Genomic DNA, 22,999 nt, shown 5'->3' with positions numbered 1-22,999 from the left:
TTGGAATCACACAGGATGTAGCCTTTTCAGACTGAGTCTTTTCACTTTGCAATATGCATTTATGTTTCCTCCATGTCTTTTCATGGCTTGTTCACTGATTTCTTTTTCTCTCAGAATAATATTTTATTGTCTGGATGAACTACAATTTATTTGTATTCACTTATTGAAAGGCATCTTGATTGCTTCCAAGTTTTGTCCATTATGCATAAGTCCGTTATAGACATCCACATGCAGTTTCATGTGGACATTCGGAAATTTATTAGCATAAAAGTGTCAATGATTGCTAAAAGTTGTTCAAAAGTTATGAAAGACATTTATCAAATGTATTTATTCTTCCAGATAATACTTATATTTTGCTTTTTCAAACTACAGCTTGTTAGGTGTCTTTCAAGCATCATGAGGGGGAACATGGTGAAGGGGGGAAGTAGTTTGTATCGAAAAAAATGTTAGTCCATCCCTGTAGCATATTTTTCTGCAGAAGCATAAGTGATTCTTTAGGTGAGAAGCCCCTTCCCTTTGAAGGAAACCTCAGTTGAATTAAGAATCTGGGAGAAATACTCAATTTGCCTGTCCCTCATGTAGCTTCCAAAGAGAGAGTGAGAAAACTAGAACTGGAAGTCATTTTAGCAGATACCAAATTCCATTGGTTTGGTTTGTCCTTATGGCAAATTAAGGCTCAGGAATGCCAGGGAGCTATTTGAAATTTACGTACAAGTTGACTCCTTTCAGACTGGAACTCAGTATCCCCAAGCCTTTCTCTCTTAGTTACCTTCTCATATTGGGACATAGCTTTCACTTTAAATTTACTTCATTGCTTCCTGACATTGTGAAGGTGTTGACCTTAATCTCAATTCTACATCATGATGTCATCTTTCACATGATTCCTCTTGCGTAGAATTACACACAATTACTGGTAGTTTAGCATCAACTCCAGAACTGTTGTTAACTGGAAATGATGAATAAGTACAAGATGACCTTTGCTAATCAACTACAGGAGCAGAAATTGTCTCCCAGATTGTAGAGAGTGAAGGCTGCCCAATGTATCCAGGCACATCTGTGTTTGTGTGGGTCCATGTGTGCTGGGGAACACCACAAGAGTGTGAGCCAATGTGAATTCACAGTGAGGACCAACTCACCCCTCTTTTGTCTCCAATCTTAGCTTTTCCATTTCATTCCTTGCTTTTCTCCCATGACATGCTTGACAATGAAATTATTTCCTCTGCAAAAGGTATATCACATAAAGTACATGCATTATTCTTTCAAAATCATGCAAACTTCATTATTGACATAATGAACTCATTTAATTAAAATAGGAATAATAGATCCAGTGGAAGATTTTTTTCTGTGTGAGTCACTTTTGATTGTTTTCTTGCATTTGTATATTGGTCTCCTAACCTAGAATAAAGTCTCACAGATGTGTGTAACTCATCACAAAATAAATAAAATAAGAAAATATACAAATAGAATGCATTTAATTGCACAAATGCAAAGCAAAAACTCAAAAACTTATCTCCCAGTGTTATGTGGCCATGGCATTAACTCTGTATGGATGCTTACATGTGATTGCAACCATCTGGGACATGTTACTTATGCAGCACCAATGACATGCACATTTAATAGTCAGACTTTTGGTTTTATTGGTTTGACTATCAAACAGTTTCAGAAGATAGTTTTACTTTGAGAATTTAAAATTCTAATGTCTGGTGTGTGTGTGATATATACTGGAATATTATCATTATTTCATCATATGTTCTCCAAAATCATGTGTCTTGAAAGACTGAAAAAATCCTGGAAACTTTAGGTAGTCAAATAATCTTGTTATTATACTGCATCTGATAAATCACTTGGAGCTATTGTGGGCACAGCTATATAAAAATAACTGGCACTTCTCCTACTTCCTCTGCCAACTCACAAATACTCATAGAAACTCAATATTATCCTAGGATGAAGACCAACACGTTTTCTCTAAGATTCTTTTTACTACTTATATGGCTAAAATTTATTTTTTTTAATAAATATCTCTGGTTATTTTTAGTGATCAACAGGCTCATTCTGTTCTCTACAGGAATTCTTTCCTCAGGCTCTGATGTCTCGGTTTCTTGGGTCCCTTATACACTGGAATGGGGCATGAGGTTTTTCCCCAAATCAGATTCAGTATTAGGTTATTACATCTGGAGCCAACTGTAGAGCGAGTGACTATCCAAATGACACAAAAGATATTTGTAAAGTCACTCTCTTCAGAGTTCTCACTAAAGATAAAATGGTGAGGAGGTTTTGTGTACAAGTTATTTATGTTTATACATTTCTACCATCAATAATTACCTATGTCTATATGTAATATTAATAAAGGTATCATTTCTCAAGGACTACGAAGTGAAGAGACTGGCCCTCTGGGAAGCTGTCTCCAACACAATCAATGTTAGTACTATTTAGTCTCACACACTGCCACCACTCGCACAGCTTAGGGTTGGAAGCCAGGGGGAGTAGTGGGAGATGAAGAAAAGACACGAAGAGACCAAGATTATTCTTGATAGCTGGGAGCAGGTGGGCCCATAGTCCGATGAGCTAATGGCCACCGGGCGTCCAGTGCACTCTATTTATAATGTAGAGAGGTGGTCTAACTACTGCCACATGGCCCACATGGCCTAGGCTGACTGTAATTGCCCCCATGATTGGGCCATATGCAGAAAGGGAGCAAGGATACATTGTGTACTGTCTCCTGGGGCTGCGCCATCCAGGGTCTACAATCTCAGTCAAGAATCTTAGTCTATGGAGGAGAAAGGGAGTAGGGATTAGGCAAAAGGCCATCTTCCGTCTTGGCCCATGGCAAAACACTTTGATGTAATTAAAGGTAAAAACAGCATTAAAATGAACTATACAAATTTTATTCTTTTTCATTTGTTCCTCTGACTATTTACCACCCATATACTTCGAGATAATTACTGTTTTAGGAAGTGAAGATCAAGTTATATATAAAAAAAGGCATGGCCTCTACTCTCAAGAGCTTACAGTCTAATAAAATCTAAAGAGCATTATGGATTTAGGGTGTTAGCATGCCATTTTGCTTTGGTAGCTTCTGAGTTTGCATTATTAGGATTTAATCATTGGATATGTTAGAACTTAAAATTATCAGCTTGGAGTTGGAAAAATAAAGGGATCAAAGTGCATTTAATTTGTTATTTTCCATTCTGTAAGTTGTCTCTTCACTTTTTTGGTTGTCTGACCCAGCTATCCCCCTTCTAAGTATCTTCCCAAAAGAGTTAAAATTACCATAGTGCATTTATACCCATGTTTATAGCAACATAATTTATAATAGCTAGATCTTGGAAACAGTAGATATGACCATAGATGTGATATGACCCATGGATGAATGGGTAAGGAAAAGGTGGTATTTAAACACAATGGAATACTATACTACTCTGACATAAAGAAAGATAAATTTGAGGAGTTTGTAGTCAAATGAATGCATCTTGAGAAAATGATGTAAAGTAAAATAAGTCAGATACACAAACTCAAATACTGCATAATTTCTCTTAAATGAGAAAAAGTATATATGTGCAAATAAGGAGCAAAGTGGAAGATAGATAAATAGAAGTGGGAGAGGCTAGAATGGTTTCCTAAATTACCTGTTTTATTTTTTTCAAAAATATTTTAATACATATGCTAATTTGTTTCATTTTTACTACTAGATTCTCTTAGTTCATTGAAAAGAAAGTTTTGTGGTAATGTTTTTTCTTTGTAAGAGAGAATTTTTTTGGTCTCTGTCTTGTATTCTGAGCAACTACTACTGAAGATAGCAATATACAGTATATTATTTATCGATATTCTCTTACTATTTTGTTATGAAATTTTGTTTTAGTTTTTTATAAAATAAAAAATTGTAATTTACCAATATTTGGGCCTTAATAATAGTCTCAGGATCATCTTTGGTCTACAGCTGATCATAGGAAATCAAAAGCCAAAGAATAGGAATAGAAATGATATATCTATGGAGAAAATTGGGATATATATATATAAATCAGAAAAGCAAAACAACAGACCCATTAAAGGGCACTGACATGAGAAAAACTTCAGGTCCTCTTAGGTGAATTTGATCATCTCTTGATATATTTTATGTCAGTTCCAAAGAAAAAAGCTCTTCCAAGAGAGTAGAACAACCCCGAAGGCCTCCACCCATATACATTTCCATCCTACAGAAACCCTGCTTGTAGGAGCCCGGGGAGGTAGTAAACTGAGGTCTCCAAGGGTTGGGCTTCAGGGAATACAGAACCTCTTGACTGTAGAGCCAAAATGTGTGTGGGTACAAATACATACTTTAGGTTTCTTTAAGCTTGTAAAGTTTTATAGCTTTCATTAACTTCACTCAGAAGAATACTGACCACCAGTCCACAGTCAGAAAACTATTATTGTTAGGAAGAGTTTTCAAACAACACAGATACAGAGCTAAAAATTCTGCATAGACCAAGAGAAGTGTAATAGTGCCCATGCAGATATTTTCAGAATGCAATTTCCAGAGAAAGCACTGGGTAAAAAGAAATTGCCTGGAAACTGGCTTTTGTGCAAGAGAAACTACTCCTTAGACCTCCCCGTTTAGAGCTCACAAGCTTCACATAGACGTAAGAGAAACCTAGAATGTAGGAGGAACCAAAAAATTACATAAAACATGATCAGTCAGACGCCTGATATGACACCTAACTGAATTAGATGTTGCACGTACATTATTAACACATTTTATCTTCAGATGTAACAACGTAAAAGAGTTCCTTCCTGCTGTTCCGGTGCTTTATCAGAGACCCCGAAAGCTAGGAACAAGTGAATACTCCAGGGCAAGCACTTTTTCAGCCCTCAGCCACACGCTGAACCACTGAAGCTAGACTGACTACGCAACAGCACAACCAGATCCACGTTAGCCAATCACTTGCCTCCTGCCTGTGTGTAAGAGCTAAAAGGCTGGCGGTTTGGGTGGGAATTATCTTGCAGCAAGTTGCTGATGCCTATGGCTTTTCCAGGCTCCCCCCGCACCACTATTTATTGAGGACGGTGAACAACACAGGAAGATCAAGGGGGTGTTGCGTGCAGAACGTGCCCTTCCAACCGGTGCAGAGCGAGCGTGGGCCTCTGCCACTTACCAAGGGTAGCCTTCCCGGGGGAGACACAGTGTGTGACGCTTTGACCATGACTGTCTGGGAGGGTTGTACTGATATATGTTGAATCTCACAAAGGAAAGAATGACCCAAAGCTTATGTGCTTGGTAGAAAGCTTGCAACCTGTGACAGAGAGGATATTCTGCCAGGCCAGGGCGGCATTGCTAGCCTGCAGTGCGGAGCAGATGAGTCCACTACGGTGACTGCCAATACCATGTTACAACTCTATCAGTACGGTGAGATTTTTTAAATTATCCTTTTCGTCTCTCTTTTATATCCCTTATATTTCTTTAATAGGCCTTTATATCTCTTTAAAGTTTATCTTTTATAAGGGGGCAAGGTGTTACATTGAAGGGAAGAAAAAGAATCACATCATGTGCCTTTCTGCCCCGCACTCCGGAGGCAGAGTGGAGCTGGTGGAGGGCACAGAGTTCCAGAGTAAGGGTGGAAATTTTGCTCTAGGGTGGATGGGATTGGGCTGGATGTTTGGATTACCTGAAGGTAACGAGACTGCACATCCTTGTGTACACAGGACATCCCCAAGTTTCCCTGCATACCCTGTGTATATCTCCAATATGCATACATGTGTATTCTACAATAGCTGCTCTCCTTTCCACTCTCACCGGTGTGCGAGTCACTGGACCCAACAGTGATCCACAGATTTATGGCACCTATCTGGAAATTTCACTTACAGATAGGGGGATCAAGTGAATCAAACACAACAGAGATGGTGAAGAGGATTGTTTGCTTCTTATACGCAAAATATGAGAAGGCATATAGTGTGGCATATTGTGTGAAGATATGTATAGTAGACCTGTGATTTTCTCTTTAGATTGTTAATACAGTCATCTCAAAGATTAGTTTTATAGGCCCAATCTTGCTGATAAGTCCTGTTCCGTTTTTTATTGTTACACAGAAATATTGAGATCTACTGGCATGGACTTGCTATATGATATTCTAGCGACCAAAATGGACAAGATCATGCAAACAGATTGTGCTACACAATTTTTATCTAAAGCAGTTATTTGTATCTGGATACATTTCTCATTCCACATGAAGCCAAGAAAAAACTAGGGAAAATGCTACAAAATAAACCCTCAACTAGATAAATTACACTTAGAAAATATTCTGTCATTTCAACTAAAAATGTCTCTGCTGATAGAATGGTTGTTTGGCTAAAGTGACAATAAAATAACCTGTCTTAAAATTCCAATATTCACTATTAAAGGAAAATATATAAATATTTTAGTTCCATATTGTATAGTAAAATACAGTTAATCATAGAAACCATTCACTTCTATCAAAATAGCCTAAGGAAACAGGTGCAGAATAGATTTATTCCATTTAAAACATTGCTTGCTGTATTCTTTTTAAAGAGGCTCATGTGAAACTACATCCCCTGGGAAAAAATGAAATCAGAATGAATCATACATCCAAAGGTCATTGATCTAAAAATATAGGTCCTGTGAAATGGATAAGCATATTCTGTTTAGTGAAAGCCATCAAGTGAGAGGATTTAAATCCTTCCAGGCCAGGCTTCCCAGGTTGCTAATTAATTTATCAGTATCAGGGACACAGTCACTGGCCAGGGCACTGCTGTCCTCCTGGGTAGGCACAGCAGATAGAAGATGACCTGCTGAGCAGGACTGAGATCAAGGGGGTTAAGGCCTCCACAGGAGGGAGAGGGGAGCAGGTGTGCAAAACAGAGGCAGCTGAGCCTCAGAGAAGCAGGGCCCTGGAATTCCGCTTACGCTGATGGCTGCCTTACAGCACTTCCAGCTCTGCGAGGAGCACTGGAAGGAGAAAGACCACTCATTTGTGGTCAGTGAGACATTAAGCATAGATCTGAAGATGAATGAGAACAATTAAGTATTTGTCATGCAGATGTTTCTATAATTATGGTGGAAAGGTAGAAGCATATTATGAGGGGCAGGGTTTCGCCTTTGTGGTTGGAGGGAGGTAACAGGAACATACCTGTTTTCAAGAGTTAATTTTTTAAATTGAGCCTTTAACCAGTTGATTGCTGTTTTCTCGGGATGTATGAGAAGGTATTTCAGATGTATGTCACAGAGTTTTGTATAACTTGACATAATAATCTCTTTGCCTCCCTGAAGGCTAGTTATAAAAAGTGTTTATAGCAGTGCTTTGATAGGAAGAAAAAATAAACAGAAAATTTTATTTTAGCTGGTTTTGACAACACTACTTATTGGTGAGTAGACAGACACACGTGCAATCCATGGTGGGAGCTGTGAGATTTGCTTACCTTGGACGCCAGGCTGTTTACAGGGCAGAGCTGACCTTAGAGATTTATAAGCAATGAAACAAGTAAAAGTCAGGCTGGCTTCTGTCCTTGCTATAGTCTGGCAATTATAACTCTGCCAGGAGTCAGTCTTCCCCGGCTCCTTCATGCTGCAGGTATGTGTGCACGCACAAGATACACGTGAGAATCTGACCCCGCTCAAGACTCAACGCTAGTCTGCCATGAAGTCCTAACAGAGAGGACACCCTTATTTGTGTATTTGTTTATTTTTGGTACTAAGCTACATCAGAGCCCCGAACAGGAAGCTGGGGAAAATGGGGCCATACATACCACTGTGCGCCCTGGAAAGGGCCCCAAACTTGGTGGCAAAAGTGAGAATTTAGTCAGAGGAGGACAGAGGAGTCTAGAAAATGATGACACAAGAAGGACACATGATGACAGATGGAGTCATGAAGGTACAGTGGGCATGAGGAGAGCAAGTGGCAAAGGCTGAAATGTGAGGTGACATTAGTTGACAGAAAGTGGACTCAATGTTTAAGAAAAGGAATTTGAATTTATTTTGCATTCCTGAGGAAATAAGGCAAAAGCTGAAAACTCTCAGCCATCATCTTACCTACTGGGTCATCTTGACTATTTTCAACCTCACTCAGCAGGGTGAGGCCATGTCACCGAGTCCCAGGGACTGAAGGCAAGCAGGCATACGTGCCTCCCGACGGAAGACTCCTTTCACCCCCGGGATGGTGACATGTGGAATAACCTTGCATCCCTGTGCTTCTACCAGCCGGCTTGCTGATAGCAGAGCACCTGGTCTAAAATTCTGCATTGCCACTGCGTGGGTCATTACAGTTAGGGCCACTTGTTAAAGTAGTTTGAACAATCCTAAATTGGAAATAAATTTCAGTTCTTTAATCTGGACTGTATTATAATCTGATTTATTTTGGGAAAATGTATCTTTGGTAAAAATCATGAGATCGGGAGGCTCCCAATGGGTAGGTTCAGTCCAGGGCGGAGGCACACAGAGCTGTTTGGATGAATCAACAATACAGAAAAAGGGAAAAGTACTAGTGAGCGGGGTCTCTGCTAAAATGTCATGTTTGAATATACAGAGGTCAGTGGCAAACCTATGGCACGCGTGCCGCAGTCGGCCGTTTGTTTTCACTGAAAGCTCTAAGAAGCTCGACATCACTGACATACCTTATAGTGTCGGCCCATAAATTGCTTTGGTCGTTATACCGAGGGTGGAAATAATGAGATGACACATAGCATGGAGATTCAGTGGCAGGAGGGCCAACACAGAAGCCTGCCGCTATAGTTCGGAGCTGTGCTCTTTCCCCCAAAGCCCTGTGTTGAAGGTCGTCTCCAGCCTGCGACAGAGCTGGGAGGTGGTGAAGCCACCGAGCGGGGCGTGGCCACGGTGTGCGCGTGGGTGTGCCTCGACCCTGAGGCCAGGGATGCTGAGACCCCGGCCCTTCCTGGCTCCAGCGGATCCCTTTGCAGCACTGGCCGGGGGCTGCTGTTCCACTCCTCCTCATCTCCCATCGCTCCCCCTGTGCTCCCTGGCTGCCTAGTGGCCGCTTTCCTACACTCCAGGCCAACAGCAGTGCAGCTCAACTGGCAGCTTGACGCCCTTCCCCACTTCAGACTCTACCATTTCCTTTTTAAAGAAAAAGGGGGCACCCTGGCCTAGTTAAGATCAGGGAGGGAGGGATCTAGGCTCAGTGTTAACATCCCCACCCCCACAGCCAGCCTTAGAGAAGAGTCCCCAGTTTTAGCCCTGCCCTCTCACTGGATCACAGCCATGATAGCTGAGTCTGTCCTGCAGTCCCTCCCCAATCCCAGGCCTGTGCTTGGCCCAGTCACGGGCCTGTAGCTGCTGTATAAGCTGAACTCCCCACACACTTCTCAGGTTAATCTGGGAGGGCTCCCTCCAGGGTGCTGAGCCCCCTGTGCTGCACTACAGGGCCTGTTAAAGACTCACTTTGATGGTTCTATAAACCCACTTGTGATTTATTTCTCAGGTAGCATGCTCCAAAAGTCCTGTGAATCTACTCCGGATTCTTAACCTCAGTAGTGTGAACAGAGTGGTAGTTTCAAAAGAAAGAGTAGTAATAGAGGCTGTAGCACTGAAGAGCTCCAGAGACCAGCAGCCTAAAGAGATCAGCACCAAGGACCAGCACTGGGCAGAGTCGACCTCTGGTGTCCAGCACAGACTGGCACCAGATGATGGCAGCTGGCAGTGGTGGTGGCCAGCAGCTGGCTGTGTCAACTGTTGGCATCTAGCATTATCAGGTGTCATCTGGTGGAATTGGGACTGCTAGAACAGCTGCAATTTGTTGATTTGTGATTTCCATTTGAATAAAGGCAAAGAACCCTTGGCTGGTTGGCAACATTCAGTCTTTTTTGTTTGTTCACTGGCAGCTGAGTGGCCTTCTCCACTAAGCACTGCTTGCCATGATGTACTGACTCACCACAGCCCCAAAGACAGTGGAGCCAAGTGACCAGGGACTGAACCTCTGAAACCATGAGCCACAACAAACCTTTACTCCTTATAAGTTGGTATTCTAAGGTATTTTGTCACAGTGATGGAAAGCTGACCAACACACTTGCCTTAATGACTGCTTTTTAGTGCTTTATTTTAGAAAGCTTATTTGCAGTCTAAAGGCATGGTCTATGTATTTTACTATACTCTTCAAATGGTCTTGAAGTGTTGCCCTGAACTAACATGTATCAGCCTAACAGCTTTCCCCCAAAATGGCATTTAATTCCATCTTGATGTGTTGGTTTGACTTATTATAAAAATAGTCTAAGTTCTTGAAATAGTGATAACATATTTTCAGTTTTCACATGTCATGGGTTTTATTTAGTTCCTCTTTGTCCTTAGGAGAGCATAAAGTGCCAGAGGGAATACATAGCTTTCTGAGTTTTTTCTCTTGGCTTTCTTAGCTAATCTACTGCCCAGGATGCAAGGCCATTTTACCTGATTTAAAATTGTTAGAGTGCAAAACTTCATAATCCAAAGGAGCATGATGCTAAATTTAAACTGGGAAAGCACTTTACTATCAGAGCGAGGTTTTATTTTGTTCTCTTAGTAATAATAGACAGTGACATGTCTTTGCCACTAGCTGATTTTTGTGTGTTACTTTTCTTGCCAGCTGCTACAGGGTTGTGTGTTGATCCTAATGGATGGTTAATTTTGTTAATTATATTTCTATGAATGCTCTTGACCCCTGCTTTGTGGAGAGGGGCTGGGATGCAGATTTTTCTTGTATTTTTAGCTATTTGTCAAACTGAATAGTTTTGATTGATTGATTGATATGGAAATCTACTTGCATATATGCTTTGTTCACTTGGTGTTCTGTGTGTTTATAAGCATAATTATGAATATATGCATATATATAGGAATGCATCTTTGGGGCTAATGTCTTAAATCAACAAATTATTGAAGGTGATAAAAATAACTGAAGAGCTATTGAACATTTTGTGACAGTTGCAATGTTAAGTAGACTACATGTGATGGAAGTTAGTCTTCAAAATAAGTCTGATAATTTAACTTTATTGGTGTGAATGCTAAGATTCATTGATATTGAAACCTATGAAGGCCATATACTATTAGCTTGTAGAGCCAGAAATGAATCTAAAGCCCATGTTTGAAACACACCTCAATGACTCTCTCTCTTTTTCTCTCCTTCCTCCATTTCCTGTCCCTCCTTATTTTCTGAGAAACCAACACAGGCCCTTGCTTATGCTGTGCAAACACTTCCACTGAGCTACACCCTATCCCCCTCAAAAACCCTTCTTAAATTGTTTTTACAAAGCTTATAAGATTGATTATAGTTGATCAATCAAAGAAAATGTACTGTCATTTCCAAAGTTGTAGGTGATTTGATTTTCATCAACTGTTGTACCAAGGAGCAAAGCTTTGGTAGCACTTCTCTGTACAGATCTCTATTAGTTTTAGGAAAAATAGCTGTAATTGCAATTGTAATTTAAAGCTATAGTCTTAGTTTCCTCAATTTTTACATATTGGTTGATATTTTGTTTATGTATATTACTTGTTTGCATTTTATCTATAAGACATTTGCAAAGATTGGGACATTGTATATGAGAAAAAAATATAACAGGTGAATGTTTACAGTCAATTTAACTGTTAGATTGAAGATTATCATTTGAGTTTTAAGACCTTCAAGAGAAAGGTCTTTTATTTTCTCAAAGTAAAGCTATTACGGTGTAATACTCAGTATGTGAGGGTAATTAATAGAAGAATATCTCAAAGTAATCCCCAATTCCTATCTCTACTCCTGACTGAGTCTGGAAATACAGAAAAATAATGGGATATTGTCTCTACCCTTCCAAATGGAATATAAAAATACCACTGCCAGAAAGTGTTCTCAAAAAAGGAGAGAAGCCATGTTTTTATACAGGCATTAAAATAAGCATTTTCAATTTTGATGTTGAATTTAATATTCTCAAAATTGTAAAGGTGTCATTGCTCATTATAGGAACACATACATTTCCTTTTTCCTTTTTTAATTCTTCTCTGTACATGTTTGCAATACATAATGATCATATTCACTGTGGTGAGCTGGTACATGGACATAACACATCTCAATTATTTTTCATCCACGTCCCATCTTCTCCTTCCACCCTGCCTTCATATCTCCATACCCTTCCCTTTTGCAAAATGTCTATCTCCCCATTTCCTATTATTTATCTTTTATTTTGTTCTTTAATTAATTAATTAATTATTTTTTTGAGTTTCTCATGCAAGAGAAAGTATGTGATATTTAAGCTTGTGCATCTGATTTATTTTACTTAATTTCATAGTCTAGAGGTGCATTCATTTTCCTACAAATCCTCAAGTTTATCCTCCTTCATGCTAGATTAGGACTATATTGTATATAAATACATTTTCTTTATCAGCTAATCTCTTGATGGACATACAGCCCAGTTCCAAGACTACCATGAGTTGTGCTGCTATAAACATGGATATCATTGTAATATCATGTATGTATGTAACATGCATGCATGTTTCAGTGTAATATGATGTCTCGAACTTTTTTGAAAAGATACCCAGAAGAGGAATAACTGGGTCAAATGGAGTTTCTAGTTTTAGTTTTTTGAGGAATCTCCATACCGATCTCCATAGTGGTTGTACGAGTTTTCATTCCCATCAACAACATAGAATTGTTCCTTTTTCCCTGCAGCATTTGTTACCAGTTGTTTCCTTCATGATATTCTTTCTGAAGTAAGAGCATCTTAGTGTTGTCTTAATTTCCATTTCTCTAATGGCCAGAGATGTTGAACGTTTTTCATGCATCCATTGACCAGTTATACATCTGAGAATCATCTGTTCAATTTTGATTGGATCTTTTATTTAGAGGGTTAAAATATTTTTGAGTTCTATGTATATTCTAGATATCAGTCCTCTGTCCAAGGTATAGGAGGCCAAAATGTTTCCCTATCCTGTAGATTGTCTCTTTACTTTGTTGGTTGTATCCTTCACTGGGGTGCAGCTTTTTAATTTGATATAATCTCATTTATTGATTTGTGATGATATTTCTTGTTCAATTGACACACTGCTCAGAGAACCCTTGCTTATGGCTATATCTTCTAGAGTTTCACTTATTTTATCTTCCAAGAGATTGTGTTTTTGTTTTATTATTTAAATACTTTTATTAATTTGGATTTTAGTTCTGTACACAGTACAAGATATGGGTCTAGAGTCAGTCTTCTGCATGGTTTCCCAGCACCATTTATTTGCTAACCAGGCTCTCTTTCCTCTAGCATATGTTTTAGGCCCCTTTGTCAAAGATTAGATGGTTGAATGTGCCTGAGGTTTTTCTCTGCATCCTCTATTCCGTTCCATTGACCCACAGGTCTGCTTTTGTGCCATTACCATGCTGTTTTTAAAATGACTTTAGTTTTGAAATATAATTTAAGGTCTGGGATTGTGATGCCTCTTGTTTTGCTATTGGCACCCAGGATTGCTCTTAATGGTCCAGATATCTTTTGCTTCCATATGAATTTCAGGAATGTTTCTGTTTGTTTGTTCTTTGCTTTTTGAGACAAGGTCTTGTTGTGTAGTTCAGGCTGGCCTTGAACTCACTGTGCAGCCCAGGCTGGCCTCAAACTCAGAGCACTCCTCCGCCTCAGCCTCCCGAGTGCTCTGACTAGGGCATGCACCACCGTGCCCGGCCTCAGAATTGTTTTCTCTAGTTCTATGAGGAATGCTATTGGTATTTTTATTGGGATTGGGTTAAATCTTTATGTCAGTTTTGCAAGTATGGCCATTTTGACAATATTGGTTTTTTCTATCCAGGAACAAGGGATACCTTTCCGTTTCTTGATGTCCTCTTCAATCTTCTTTTATAAAGCAATTAATTTTTGTTGTAGAGGTCTTTCACTTTTTTGGTTAGATTAATTCATAAGTATTCTAGTTTTCTTGATGACATTGGGATTCTTTTCTTAATTTCTCTCAGATTGGCCTCAAACTCACTATGTAGCCCAGGCTGGCCTCGAACTCACAGCAATCCTCCTGCCTCAGCCTCCCTACTGCTGGGATTACAGGTATGCATCACACACCTTCATTCAGGGTTTTTTAAAAAAAAATCATGAATGGATGTTGGATTTTGTCAAAGGCTTTTCTACACCTCTTGAGAGGATGGCATTTTTGTCCCTGCTTCTGATGATATAATGCATTACATTTCTTGACTTATGCGTGCTGAGCCATCCTTGCATCCCTGGGATGAAGCCTGCTTGGTGGTGATAAGTGATGTTTTTCATGATTTGTTGAATTCTGTTTGCTAGTGCCTTCTTTTTAAAAATTTTCTTTTAATTAATTTTATCGGTACATTTTAGATATACCCAGTAACATTCATCATATGGAATTTGTACTTGTACATAATATATCTTGATTCTTCTTTTTTCCCCTTTCCTTACCCTCTCTTCAACCCCTCTTCCCCTTCTTATTTATAAAAGACTTGTTTCCATTTTTCCATCTGTTCTTGTTTTTTGCTTTTCCCTTTCTTTCTTTCCCCCATCCCCACCCTAGATGTGGTTTCCTATACAGTAGAGTATTACTCTGCCATAAACAAGGATAAACTTGAGACATTTCTAGCTAAATGGATGCACCTTGAGATCATACTCTTAAGGGAAATAAATTGGATACATATGTTCAACTATCACATGGTTTCTCTGGTGTGAGAAACCAAAAGTATAAATAAGGACCAAAATGTATAGTAGATATTGTGAAATAGGTAGAAAGTATTCAAATGGAAAGGGGAGCCAGTGCCTTCCTGAGGGTCTTTGTTCCTACATTTACTAAGGAGATTGGCCTGTAGTTCTTTTATTTGGTCCTTATCTAGTTTGGGAATTATGATAAAGCTAGCTTTCAGAAATAACTTTGACAGTACTCTTTCCCTTTCAGTTTCATTAAAGAATTTGAGGAATATTGGCATCAGATCTTTCCTGGAGTTCTTGTAGAAATTAGTAGTGAATCCATTGGTTCCTGGCCTTTTCTTAGCTGGTAGTTTTAAAAATTACTGTTTCACTTTCTTTGCTTGTTATTATTCAGTGTTTTTATATCTTCTTTTGATCATTGATTTAGGATTCTATCCATTTCTTCTGGATTCTCCAGTTTATTGGAGTAGAGGTTTTTGAAGAGTTACTAATAATATTCTGAATTTCAGTGTGGTCTGTTGTGATTTTGCCTTTCTATTTCTAACTACATTCTTGTGGGTCCTTTCTCTTATCAGTAAGATTATCTAGTGGTTTATTAACCTTATTATTTTGTCAAAGATCCAACTCCTGATTTCATGATCTTCTGTGTTTTTTTAGTCTGTTTCATTTATTTCTTCTCTGATGGTTATAACTTTCTCTCTTGTACCAGCTTTGGATTTGGGTTGTTCTTGTTTTTCTTGAACTTTGAGGTACATCAGCAGGTTACTTATTTGGGCTTTCTTTGTTTTTCTGATATGTGAATTCACAGGTGCACACTTCTCCTGAGGACTGCTTTCATTGCTTTCCATAGGTTCTGGTATCTTGTACTGACATTATAGTTTAATTTTAAGAATTATACAATTTCTTCCTTGTTTTTTTTCTGTGATCCCTTAATTATTCAGGAGTCTATTATTTAATTTCCATGTGTTTGTATCATTTCTGTTGTTTCTTTTGCCATTAATTTGTAGATTCAATGTGCTATTATCTAACACTCTGCATGATGGGATAATTTTGATTCTTTTGTATTTACTTATACATGTATTAAAGTTTAGGATGTGGTCTATTTTGGAGAAAGTTCCCTATGTTACTGACAAGAATTTGTTTTCTGTAGATGTCTAGTAATTCCATTTGTTCAAGAGTATGGTGCAACTCTGATGTTTGTTGACTTTTTGTCCAGTTTATGTATTTGTGATGCTGTGTTACTGAGATTTCCCACTATAATTGTGTTGATATCAATCTGATATTTTATGTCCAGTAGTGTTTATTTTATGAAGTTGAGTGCACCAGTGTTCAGTGTGTATGTTTCCAATTGTTATCTCTCTGTTGAATTGTATCCTTCAATATGTAGGGATTTTCTTTGTCTCTTCTTAATAGTTTTGGCTTGAAGTCTACTTTGCTTGAAAATAGGTTAACTACTCCTGTTTGGTTTTAGGCTCTTGTTGCGTGGATTATTATCTTATATCCTTTGATTTTAAGTTATTAATTTCCTTTCAGATTAAATGTGCTTCTTTTATACAGCATACCATCGGGTTTTGATCTATTTTGCTAATCTGTGAATTCTGATTTGGGAACTGAGAACATTCACATTGAAAGTTATTATTGAAAGATGTGACATTGTCATTACATCATTGATTGATTCCATTTCCTCCTTCTGCTTATTAATTTAAAGAGATTGTGTTTGTCAGTTTCTTGTTGCTGTGACAAAATACCTGACACCTACAGTTTAAGGAGGGTAAATTTATTTGGGCTCATTCTCTTTTGTGGCTGTAGTCCATGGTCGGCTGGCTCCAGGGAGGAAAGGCATGGAGAAAGGGTCTGGTGGAGGAGAGCTGCTCACATCATGGTGGCCGGGAAGCAGTGAGAAGAAGGAGGAGCAGGGGAGAGAGATGCACCCTCCCAGCGCATTTCTCAGTGGTTCTCTTCTGCCAAGACCACACTTCCTCAATGGTCGTTCAGTTCTGAACTCTTCAGTGAATTAATGTCCTCATGTATATAGAACTCTCATGACCCAATCATTTTTCATACTTATGGGAATTTTGGGGGACATTTTAGATCCAAACCATATGAGAGATTTTTTGACATCATATAATAGCAAAATTTGACTCTAACATTTTTGCTTTTGACACTACGTCATGACCTCTTCCATGGATTATATAAAAATGAGTATTTGTTAGTATTTGTTGTTTTCAACATACTCTATTAGAAGTACCCTACTTTGCTTATTAGTCATGCCTGTTGCATTAAAGAGCCATGCACTAATTTTTATCACCTTGATATACTTTCCCTTCCATGGCTTCCAAGTCTAGATTCACAGTGCAATCATTAAATAATAATAGTGATTCCAATATATATTTTCTCTGTGAAGGATGAATAAGTCATCCAACAGGAGTAAACACCGGGATTGCCTCTATAGAACAGTGTTTTCTAAATTTGGATGAGGTACAACAGTTTTCCTTTTCCTTTATCACCTCTGTGTTTGATGACAAAATCCTTCTTTATCTCTGAAGCTGAAAGCTAGTTTCTCTACCACTATTGGGTATCATACAGCCAAAACATTCTTTGAATGTTGATGTGAATTCTACTGAACTTCCTTCCTTACAAACTGAAGATGTCATTCAAATAATACTGAAAATAAGCCCAGGACAGTCATATACTTCTGTTAGTCAAAAATCAAATGAAGTTGAGTATGGAGGTGCACAATTACAGTCCTAGCACTCTGCAAGGCTGAGGCAGAAGGGTCACAAATTTGAGCTCAGCCTGGGTAATTCAGTGATTTAGCAAGATCATGTCTTAAAATGAAAAATGAAAAGGGCCTGGGGATGTAGGTGAGTGCAAAGACCCTGGGTTCAATCTTGTGCAAATGAAAAATAAATCAAAGGTGTGTGAGAAAAATGGAGGATGGAGAATTATACTTGATGTTAGCAAAGAAAGTACCAAAGCTTAGAAGCTCTGGGTCTCCTTAGATTGAATTACTTTAATCATCAGCTTCTGCAAACTGGAATTTCCTACTACACACAGTTCTTTGCTGACAACATACTCAAAAATTATGCTAGGAGCAGAGCCTCCTTTAAAGCTGGCAATTTAATTTCTCATCCAAAGTTGACAAGTTCTATAGAAAATGTGATACTCATGCTTGTCAAAAAGCTTGCTTCTTGGCTGGACAAAAGGAAATTCTCATGAACAATGAAGATCAAGATAACATTGAAGAAACTCTTTCTTAGAGCAGGTTAATAAAGTCTGACTTTGAAATATTCTATAATAAAATGTTATGTGCACCAATTTCCCCCATATTTAAACGAAAACAGAAAAATAATTGGTTCCACAACTGACATATTTTTATTTCAATTGATCTAATACACAGAATGAATGTTACATTGAAAGTAGAATAAGATTTATTAGACTGAATCTCTAAAACAGAGATCATTATTTACCCTAAATCTCATTATTATCTCCACACCACTGAAAACAAACTACACCACCTGGCAAAAGAAAACAATGATATCTAGTGGTGAAGAACCCATGAACTTCTTCTGTATTACCTATGTTATCTTGGCCAAATTTGTTTTAATATCTTTATGTCTCAGTTTCCTTATCTGACAGCAGGAATAACACTAGGAATATTGTGTATTGTGTTAGTCAGGGTTTTGTTACTATAATCACCACTCTGAGATAATCAACATAGAAACAGTAAAGGTTTATTTAGTTCACAGTTTTGGTGGTTCAGTCCAGAATGTACTGGCTGTGTTGCTTTTGGCCCATGGCAAGGCAGTATGGCAGGAAATGTGTGGCAGAGCAGACCTGCTCACCTCATATCCAGGAAGCTAAAGAGAGGAAGATAAAGAGACCTGGACCCCACAGTCATCCTCAGTCATGCCCCCAACTGACCTGCAGACTTCCCTCAAGGACCAGCCCTTCACATGTCTGCCATTTTCCAATACTGTCGCACTGGGAACCAAACCTTTACCAGATGTGCCCATGAGGAGACCCTAAGATTGAAAGTATGGCATGATTTTTCTATCAATTAATACTAAAATATGTTTAGAATAGTGATGGTCCCCTGGGGGACTGCTAAAATATCTTGTCCTACTCCCTTATAGGTCCACGGCTAAAGCTCTCATAGTGAAATAACAAGAGGAACGCATACCAATTTATTTAATACAAGTTGTGTATGACCTGGAGCCTTCACAAAGAGGTGAAGATGTGAAACTCAACCTGAGTGGCTTTTACGGCAGGTGTGGGGAACAGTGGAGTGGGGCGATGTGCCAGGGTAAAAGGTATCTGAGCTAGTAGTAAATCAGGGCTTCCTGAGTTACTATTTCTGAGTTACTTTGGCCTCAGCCATAAGGCCGCTCTGTCCTCCAGCAAAAGGGAGGCACCTCACACGTGACGGTTTGCTGACTGATTTCAGGGGAAGTTCAGAGGATCTTTCCTGTGCTGCAGGACTTACTCTTGGGTAGAAGGACTGGGAAGGACTGAGAGGCCGTTTCCGCTGTTTTCTCAAATTCCTTCTGGACCCCAAGTACTGTGATTTGGGGTAGGATGTCCTACACCCCATCCATCAGCACACAGGAAATGTGCCACCAAATGTTAGATTTACAGTTCATTGCCTCTCCTTCTCTAACAAGAAGAAATGTATCTGTGGCTTTAGCTTCTGTATCAACATCATTTTCCAGAAATGAATGGTGATAAGACACTGGATAGGAAGGTGTTTTTGTGCTTAATTTTTGTCACCTTATTGACTCTGCTTCAGTGCTTTCCTTACCTCCAGGCCTCCCTGGCCTCTATTTCTGTATGAAGGTGATTACTACTCTGTCAGACACCTGTTCAATAAATCTCGTGTGTGTGTGTGTGTGTGTGTGTGTGTGTGTGTGTGTGTGTGTTGCAGTACTGGGGACTGACTCCAGAGGCACTCTACCAATGAGCTATATTCCCAGACCTTTATTATTTACTTTTAAATTTTGAGACAGACTCTTACTGAGTTGCCCAAGTTAACCTCAAACTAGCAATCCTCCTGCCTCAGCCTCTGGAATCACTAGGATTACCGGTGTGTGTTACGATGCCTGGCATCCTGTGGCTTTTTCACTGCTTCACTTATTTGCTTTCTTAAAGATTAATATGTGTTTCCTATGGCTGGTATGAGGCAGTATCACAAACTTGGCAGCTAGAACACAGAAATTGATTCTCTCCCTGTCCTGGAGGGCAGAAGAGTGCAATCAAGACGGGATTGGGACCCACTTGCTTGGGGCTCTGGGGACAGAGCTTTCCTTGCTTGCCCATCTTTCCATGGCTGCTGGGCTGCCATTGTGTCCCCAGCCTCAAGGCCAGGGTCCTGATACCTCTCTCTGCTGTCTTCTTAGCAGCTGCTCTTCTACCTGTGTCTCCCTCTGCTTTTTTCTTGCAATACTTTTCATCAGATTGAGCCCCCTTAACCCAGGATATACTCCCCAAATCAAGACCCTGAATTTAATCATTCTTCCAAAGTTCCCCTTCCCTTATAGGGCAAGACCTACAGACTCCAGAGATCATTCTTGATGCTCATTACTTGGGCTACTGCATAAGTGATCTCTTCTTCTATTTCTAAATTCTTATTTTTCTAATGGCCCCAATACCATTACAAATATGATTATGTATGACTGCATGTGTAGTCATCTATTATCTGAAAAGAGAAAGATGTCTTTTTTATGTTTGTTTATTGTTTTATTATCTGTAGTAAAAATTCAGAGACTAACCCTCTATTAACATTTGTTTAATTTAATTTATTTTATACTTATCAATATTACTTATAGTAATTGATATTGACAACAGTATGATTTCTCATTTGTCAGTGCTTGCTAAATTTGTGTTATTATTTTCAGTGGGAGTCACCAAATTAAGACTAGGTCCTTACAGTAAATCACAGCCTATTTGGGGAGATAAACTCAAAGAAATAACTACAAACAAATGTGACAACGCAAAATATCCAAAGTAAAAACCCCAAAGAGGTGCTCATTTAACCCTAAGAAGGTTAATGTTGTTTCTCTTCCAGAGCTTGTATTTATTTAGTATATTTCTGATTACTGCTATAATTTTGAGTGACAGACTTTGAATATTATTAATCTGAATATGTATAACATATAATCAACTTTGAAAAATTTAGTGACTATGATCTTACCTCTTTGAGATATGCAGAACAAAGGCCTCTTTGCTTTATTTTGTTTTAAAATATAATTATCCTGGCTACATTTTTTGGCTGAAATGATAGGCAAACATCTTATATTTTGGTTTATTGACTCATCTTTCCTCAAATTTAAAAAATAATTATGTCTTCAAAGGAGAGTGGGATTGTCTTCAAATTTCTGCTCAATCTCTGCTACCCTCCCTCAAATGACATGAAATCACTTTGATCCCTTTTACCACAATTACTAGTAACAGTCCCTCTGATGTGGAGAAATTGCAGTGACTACTTCCCTGATGATGAGCCCTGGAGAATTCTGTTGTCCTGTAATCTAAAAGACATCTAAATTCAGCCCAGATAGGCTGCATGGTTATGAAATTTCACTCTAGTTACCTTTCCATTTTCATATATGATCCTTTTATCTCCCATAATTTATTCACAAATATGTTAACAACAAAGGTAACTTTTCAATTTATGGCTTTCAATCTTAAAAGAATCATTACATCTTCACTTTTACTGGGTATTATGATACCTCTTTTCTCTTAAAGAGATCTGCATTCCTTGTTTTTTAATGTAAAGTTCTTACGTGGATCTAGATAAACATAAAAGTGATCCTGTTTTAAGTAATTTTTTAACATCCGTAAAGGTACTTGAAATATAAGGTGGAGTTTTCATCATCCCACCACTTTAAATAGTTTACATTCATGAAAGGCCCTAACTACCACCTGACACATGAGGTATTTTAGGCAATGCTGGAAGAAATTGTGTTGCTCGGTTAAAGGATGGAATGCTAAGGCTCAGAGAAGTAAAGAGGCGACCACTTCCAGGTCCAACAGCTAGGCAATGGCAATAATAAAAATAGGAATGCTATTTCTTTTCATTATTTCATTTGGCCACCTTTTACACAGAGGAGGCATGGAAAAAGATAATGTCTCTTCTCAGAGCACAGCAGTGTAGGTGAGGGGCACCGGGTCATTCGGTAAATAAAGGTAAAAGTTCATCTGCAATATGTTCTGTGAAGAAAGCAGACTGCCAGTTTGTGTTCCGGGACCCAGTGTTGGGGGCTCTGATGGAGGATGGTGAAGGTGCTCAAGGCAGGGGCGTGGTAGGGACCAGAACTTGTCCCTGCAAATGTTCGAATGCTGGTATTTAGGGGTGGGCCTCTCAGAGTGATGAGCTGGAGAGAAAACCATGATGGAGCCCTGCCGATTGGAGTTCTGCCTGTGCAGGAGAGACCCCGGAGCACCCGCTCTGGCTCTGTCTGGCTCTCTTTCTCCTGCACACGAAGAAGAGGTCATCTTGGCAAGCACCCAGCGAGATGGTAGTTGACTCTGTGTCAGGAGGAGGCCCTAGCCGGGAGCTGACCACCCAGGCACCTCGATCTCCAGCTTTCAGCCTCCAGAACTGTGAAACAATACGTTCCAGTTGTTCACTTCCCCCAGGCTGGGGTATTTTGTTTTAGTAGCCCAAGCAGACCACGACAGGCAGGCACAAATCTTCTGTCAATGTGCCCGGACCTGTTTCAAGAGAAAGAAGCCCAGTGCCTTTCAGGAGGCGGGGTAGACTGAGGCTGGGGTCCCCGTGGGGCAGCCCACTCAGGAGCCACGTCAGGAGCGAACTCTGGTGACCATCAGCTCTTCAGTCAGCAAGGGGCTCTGGACCTGCATCCCTGGGCTGCTACTTTGCCCACTCTGCGGGCCTTTCAGCCAGCCTTCAGGCATCCCACTCTGTCCTGGCTCCAGGTCTTGTCAGGAAGCACTCCCCGCAGAGTCCTGAGCTTCTCCCAGCAAATTCCACCAATGCCCCTGCACCTGCCGGACAGCCCAGCCCTGGGCAGATGACCGCTCACTGTCCTTCCCCTGCAGGGCCGTGAGGACGCTCTGCACCCTGCTCATCTTTGGTTTGTCTCAGTGACTGGCGCCGGGCTGTACAGCTCTGCTGTCCCCCAGTCAACCACAGGCCACTTGTGGAAGAATCCCAAGTGGCTCTTGCTGCCCTGGCTCCCGGGACCTGGACCAGGAGAATGGATGGAAGCTTAGGTTCAAGTAGCAATAGTTCCGGAGTTCTGTGGAAATCTTTGAATGTGGTTATAAGATCAAAATGAGTTGAATTTTGATAAAAGTTTTCTAGGTCAAAAAGCCTTCCCTACTCCATTATACTAGGTTTTAAAAGTGTAATTTATTTCTCAACTGTGCATAAGGGAATATGTTCATTGTGTTTGTA

The 22,999-nt window shown here is 39.6% G+C and overlaps 1 long non-coding RNA gene across 1 annotated transcript in view; it reads left to right on the top strand.

Annotated features, from left to right (window-relative positions):
- The window catches only part of LOC110346444 (uncharacterized), a 66,649-nt gene that overhangs the window by 8,451 nt on the left and 35,199 nt on the right, over positions 1-22,999 (top strand). The window lies entirely within an intron of this gene.

The sequence above is a fragment of the Heterocephalus glaber genome, unplaced genomic scaffold (assembly GCF_053883595.1).
Source record: "Heterocephalus glaber isolate CG9 unplaced genomic scaffold, H.glaber_assembly_v1.0 deba00001737, whole genome shotgun sequence".
Taxonomy (NCBI): Eukaryota; Metazoa; Chordata; class Mammalia; order Rodentia; family Bathyergidae; genus Heterocephalus; species Heterocephalus glaber.
Note: the sequence above shows the minus strand (reverse complement) of the source record. Positions and strands in the feature narration are given on the sequence as shown.